This window comes from Chlorocebus sabaeus, chromosome 2 (genome assembly GCF_047675955.1).
Source record: "Chlorocebus sabaeus isolate Y175 chromosome 2, mChlSab1.0.hap1, whole genome shotgun sequence".
Classification (NCBI taxonomy): Eukaryota; Metazoa; Chordata; class Mammalia; order Primates; family Cercopithecidae; genus Chlorocebus; species Chlorocebus sabaeus.
In genome coordinates, this window is record NC_132905.1 from 31278794 (window position 1) to 31285844 (window position 7051).

Consider the following 7051-nt stretch of genomic DNA (forward strand, 5'->3'; position numbering starts at 1 on the left):
AGAAAATAAATAAAACTGGGTGTTCTAATAGAATAGTAATTGAATTAAATAGATATTACATCAAAAATGAGTCTGTCAGTACAGCCCACATGGTAAATAAAGAATTCCATAGAGGAAAAAAGAGTTTAATCCTTGGTCCCCTAACTTTGATCCTCACACCCTGCTTTGGAATCTGAATCAAAATGTACTTTCATCAAGAAATGATGTCAGGACAACTGGATATTCACATGTAAAGGAATCAGCTTGGACTCCTACACTGTTAAGAAAAATAAACTAAAGTGAATTAGCAACCTATATATAAGAGCTAAAACCATAAAACTCTTCAAAGGAAACATAAGGGAACATCCTCATGTCTTTGGATTTGGCAATAAATTCTGAAGTATGATCCCAAAAACATGAACAACAAAAGAAAAAAAATGGTAAGTTGACCTTCAATACATTAAAATTTTCCATCCGTCAAAGGATATGATTAAGAAAGTGAAAAGACAACCTAAGGAACAGGAGAAAATATTTGCAAATCATATAGCTGAACAAGGTTAATAACCAGAATATATAAATCATCCCCACAATTCAACAACAAAAAGACAAACAATCCAGTTGAAAAATGGGCAAATTATTTTAAAAGGCATTTCTCCAAAGAAAAAATACAGTGGCCAAAAAGCATGGCAATAATAATAATAACAACTGCTGGCAGTGATGGGAAGGTAAAATTGTCCAGCAGCTTTAGAAAGCAGTTCCTAAAAATGTTAAATACAGAATTACCATATAAACTAGCAATTCCACTCCAAGGTAAGTAAAATAATTGAGAATAAAAGTAAAAACAGATACTTGTACACTAGTTTTCACATCAGCATTATGCACAACAGCCCAAAGGTGGTAACAACCCAGTATTCATTGATGGATGAATGGATAATCAAGTGGGGTAGATACATACAATGTAATATTATTCAGCTATAAGAAGGAATGAAATATATGATACCTGTGGCAATATAGGTGAGTCTGAAAGAGATTATGCTACATAAAGTAAACCAGATATTATATTATCCCACTTTCATAAAATACCTACATGTAGACAAATTCATAGAGATAGAAAGTATATTGGAGGTTACTAGGGGCTGGAAAGACTGAGAAATGGGGATTGCCACTTATTGGCTATAGAATTTCTGTATGGATGATGAAAAAAGTTTAAAAATAGATAGTGGTGCTGGTTGCACTACACTGTGAATGCAACTAAAGCCACTGAATTGTACACTGAAAGATGGTTATAATGGCATATTTTCCATTATACATCTTTTGCCACAATAACATTTAAAAATTATTATATGCCCTCTGAACACAAACTTACTTTGGGATAGATTAATCATTTATTTGTAGCTCTCATCTCTGTAACAATAACATTTAAAAGTCATAAAGACTCATACACATTGTTCTGATTTGTCTTTGGTGCCTGGGGAAGAATCATAGTTCCTCTTTTGTCTTGCCCCTCACTCTCACACCATTCTATTATTTTCTCCTTTCCTAAGTTCTCATGGAGCAATATCACTCTATACCCAAAAAGTGGCAATTCCCCATTTCTCTCTCTTTCCAACCCTTGGTAACCTCTAATATACTTTCCGTCTCTATGAGTTTGCCTATGTGTAAGTATTTTATAACAGTGGAATAATATAATATCTGGTTTATTTTACTTAGTATAATCTCTTTCAGACTCATGGAGCACAAAGGTGTTCAGCCTTGAGCTGGGCATCTGAGGAACTGGCAGAAAGAAGGATGCTGAGATAGGAGCATCAAAATGATCTTCGTGAGTTATTACTCAGCCCAGGTCTCCTGGAGTCTCACTGGTACTTTGAATTCTATTTCTTATTTAACCCCAAGAAGACAGACTAAAGAAACAATGCAAGGAAATTGGAGTCAGGTTCCTCTGGTTTCTAAACAAATTTATGTACTATTTGCTTCAGTTTTTGAGGGGCTGAAAAGGGAGAGTTGGAGAGTACAGATAGTCTGTTGAAATCTTAACAGTGACACATGATGGAAATTTAGTTTCTTTTACACTTTATTATTTTCTCCCAACACTAAGCCATCTTGGCACATTACTGGAGGTGGATGCTGAGATATAGCATAAATGCTGAATTAATTAATTGTAATCAGTGATACTGCAATGGATTCCATATGACACCGAGGTCTTTGGCAAAAAACCCGGTTGTGTGCAGTTCTTCACAGCACTTGTAGATTAGTTGTTAAACAATATAGCCTGTGTTTGTGCCCTAGGATCCCTTTCTTGTGGTTCACAACATTTCCAAAGGGGAAATTGTAGAGCAATAATGTAGATAAAAGGAACTTGAATGAGTAGAGGCTGAGATATATTGGGTTCTTATTTTCCTATGCCCTGTTTTATTCAGAAATCTCACCTCAAGAAGAAAGAAAGTACATGAGAACCCTTTTACCAACTTGTCGAAACTTCAAAGGTAAAAGCTTCCCCTTCAGAACAGGGAGCTTTCAGAATGAGTCACCCGTGTTGTTGCATTTTGGACAAACTCTAAATTACTTCCTACTCGCTGAACTCCAGCTTGAGGTATCTGGGAGATCATATGCTTATGCCCAAAGATGCTAGATAAATGTCAAGCAGACATGTTTGCATAATCATCATTACCTTTACAATAGTTCAATGTAATTTTTCCAAATGTTTCATTTATTTTATTCCAGAGATTGTGACAGTTAGTATTTTGAAGTACAAGCCTACATCTGTAATCCATTTATGAACTCTCTCCAGTGCAATCGTGAAGAGACAGAGAGGAAAAAACGTTGGTGGTTGGGGGGGAATTATTTGGAGAAAAAAAATGAAAAACAAGCAGAGGGAGAAAGAGCACATCTGCTTTCTTAAGAAATCATGGAACCTGGCCCCTTTTCAGTGGGGTATTTTACTACCACATGGCTTTAATCCTACATCTGGGCCTGTTGTTTTATGAAATATTTCCCACAGATGATGTCAATTATAATTTTTGTCCCGGTCGTCAATTTACGAACTCTTGGAATAAGACAAAATGAAACAACCAGAAAAAGGAACAACTTATGTGGTCTACTCTCTGACAAAATTATAGCTGTGTGATACACATCTAAAATCAATAACTCTGCTAATGATTAGCAGAACACATTGCTTGGTTTATGAGCAGAGATGGGGCCCACACTGTGCACATGTTTGGCTCTGGGTTGCATTTTTTGTTTGCTGTGTATTTACCAGCAGATGTCTCATCGTTCATTTAATGCTGCTTCTATGAGCCAGTAGTCAGCCCGTGTCTGTGCGACATTTATAAGTCATCTGCCAGCAATACAGGTGGAATGCTTTTATGAAGCCTTTTTTCGTTCCTTCTGCAGTGATGATCTACCAGAGAAATCAGGGATAATTCTTTATAGAGTTATATGGCTATTAAGATGTGGCGTTCTGATCTTGTGTGTAAAGTTTAAGAAATTTAGATTCCAGCATATGGTTTTTCAGAATCGCTTTGAAAGAATCATCTGTGGTGTTCAACTTTAGCAGCTGGTCTGAGGGCAAAAGGTTTTCCTACGAAACAAAGAAACTCCATTAGTCCTAAGTAGACCCAAAGTTTTGACAGAAACAACTTCTCTTATTTATAGGGACACTTTTAATTTAGGGAGATAAATTGAATTTTCTTTTTAGGAAAAAAAAAAAACTTTCTTCATAACTACAAGATTTTGTAAGTAATACAAAGCCAGATAATTGGGTACTTTAAAAATGTTTGGAGGGTAAAATTGTGCTGGGAAGATGCTGCCTCTTTTGGTTTGCCAGAGCAGGAACTAATCTTACAGAAGCCAGTGTTCTGGCCATTGTTTTTTTTTAAATAAGAAAGAAAAAAAAGGAAAGATGAAAGAATTTCAGAATATTTTAAATCCTTATGATTAGTGTGTGTATGCACATGTGTGCATGTGTGTTTGATACAATTATTTGAATTAATTTTGGAAATTCAATGTGGATTTCAACATCCAAAGATTAATGTACATTTATTGATGTTTAATATTTATTAGTGAGACTTTTCAGATGTCATTTTATTTCTTGATATGATCCCTCCATTTTGTCATGCATTTCACTGTTGACTAGATTGCCTTTCTGATTTCTGTTTTTCTGGGTTCTCTCATACGATTCCTCACTTTACCGACAACTGTCCTAGGTAGAGAGATCTAGGAGGGGAAGAGGCTGGGGATGAAGCTTCAGGCACATGTGATTTATTAAAGGTGGGTCCTCAGGCAGCAGGAATGGCAAATTTGGCCAGACCAGGGAGGGGAACTGAACAAAGAAGTGGTATGATGTGCGTTCTGACTTTAGCCTGATCCCACAGCAGGCTCTGGAGGGTAACCTCAGTCCTGACTTGAGGCAGGGGAGCAGGGCAGGCACACATGTACTCTCCTTGAGAGTGCTTCCTGCTCAGCCAAGGGCAATTCTCCAGAGAAGAGCTATGAATCTTTAGTAACTAACACAGATAGCACGTGGAAGAAGGGTACAGAAATTCTAAGGAGGATGTGGGCGGGGCATCAGTAGTGTCCACTCCAATGACTAACAGCGTGAGAGAAAAAGATAGTCCAAAGACAGATTTGTTGAAAGAAACTTCGCCTTCATTGGCCAAGTGCAGAGGCATTTGATTGGAACTGCACAGATATGTCACCTCTTTCCGAGTATCTCCCCAGTACTGACAACTGTGAAATGGTCTAGGAGACATAGATGGGGGTTGCCCTGAGGCTCAAGACAATGAGTCTGATGGCTCACACACCAACAAATCCTTTCACTGTTGCTGAATGGTAAGTTGTTCTGCCCTGTAACGTGTACTTTTTAAAATTGGCAGTACTTTTTCATGTAAAACCAGATGAGAGCTAATTGTGTACCTTGAGAAGGAGAATATGAAATGATACCTTCACAAAATCCTTCAGAAAGACGGCACCAAGTGTAGCTACAGCAGAATTAATTGCTTGATGTAATTTCAAAGGAACTGTGACATAGACTCATTGGGGTCAAATGTCTTATCCACTGTGCTAGAATTTTCATCTTTTTCCCATGAGTTAAGGCTTTGTTACCTCAACAGTAGTCTTTTATTTTTATTTTATTTTTACTTTTTTTTTTTAATTTATTTTTTATTATTATTATACTTTAAGTTCTAGGGTACATGTGCATAACCTGCAGGTTTGTTACATATGTATACTTGTGCCATGTTGCTGTGCTGCACCCATCAACTCGTCAGCACCCATCAACTCGTCATTTACATCAGGTATAACTCCCAATGCCATCCCTCCCCGCTCCCCCCTCCCCATGATAGGCCCCGGTGTGTGATGTTCCCCTTCCCAAGTCCAAGTGATCTCATTGTTCAGTTCCCACCTATGAGTGAGAACATGCGGCGTTTGGTTTTCTGTTCTTGTGATAGTTTGCTGAGAATGATGGTTTCCAGCTGCATCCATGTCCCTACAAAGGACACAAACTCATCCTTTTTGATGGCTGCATAGTATTCCATGGTGTATATGTGCCACATTTTCTTAATCCAGTCTGTCACTGATGGACATTTGGGTTGATTCCAAGTCTTTGCTATTGTGAATAGTGCTGCAATAAACATACGTGTGCATGTGTCTTTATAGTAGCATGATTTATAATCCTTTGGGTGTATACCTAGTAATGGGATGGCTGGGTCATATGGTACATCTAGTTCTAGATCCTTGAGGAATTGCCATACTGTTTTCCATAATGGTTGAACTAGTTTACAATCCCACCAACAGTGTAAAAGCGTTCCTATTTCTCCACATCCTCTCCAGCACCTGTTGTTTCCTGACTTTTGAATGATCGCCATTCTAACTGGTGTGAGATGGTATCTCATTGTGGTTTTGATTTGCATTTCTCTGATGGCCAGTGATGATGAACATTTTTTCATGTATCTGTTGGCTGTATGAATGTCTTCTTTTGAGAAATGTCTGTTCATATCCTTTGCCCACTTAAAATAGACATGTCATGGGTGGAATTATAACTGAGCGCCAAGCTGGGCAGAGTGAAATAAATATTGTAGGGTTCTGTGGACTCGGGCACTACTCACAATTCCTGAAGCTGGGGAAAATTTCCATATTTTATCTGTGTGCTTATTTTATTATATTACTTCAAGTTAAAAACTTAGCTATGACATTAAAAACAGCTCATTATGGCTAGTCTTATGGTTGTGAGAATAAAGTATCTACCTTCCCCGCTCTTTTTTAACTACCAGAATTTTTGAAAGAATTGTCTGCACTCTTTTTCTCCCCTCTCTGGCCGCTCTCTCACTCACTCTTTCATTTTCACATTTTGTATTTATTGTTTATTCTTTCAGTAGACATTTAACGGGCCCTGTATTAAGTGCTGGATTTGTCAAGTGTAAGAAACAGCTTCCAAGCAGATAATCATGACATAATCTTACCAAGCTGCTATAGAACTTAGTATAGAAATCTAGAAAAGAAAAATGAAAATAATGCAAAGACAGAGAGCACTGAAATTTAAGAAGGGCACAGAAAGATGATAATTTTTCCAAGGAATGAAGAAGAGGAAGGCAAAAATCACATGTGCAAAGGTGCAGAATCCTAAAAACAAGCCACAAAACTGGACACAACACGGAGGAGGCAAAAGATGAAATCAGTAGAATAGTTTAGGAATAAACCATAAAGGATCTTTTCAAAGGGCAAAGGTATTTGGGCTTTCTTCCACCGAAACTGGGGAATAGCAAAGGCATAGAAGTTGATCTGTTTTCAGGGTGATGATTCCGATGGTTGTCTGGAGTCAAGCAGGAGTTAGCACACTTTGAAAGCCTTACTGGCATGCAGCCACACCCATGCACTTACAGATTATTATGCCTGCTCTCTCATTGCAAGAACAGACCTGAGTTCTTACAGCGCAGAACTTACAGCCTGCAAAGCCAAAACTGTTTGCTGTTTGGCTCTTTACAGAAACAAAGCTTGTGGACCCCAGCATTAGAGTTAGGAGAGGTTTATCTGTTGAGATACCTACCAGAAAACTTCTGCGATATCCGTGGACATGGGG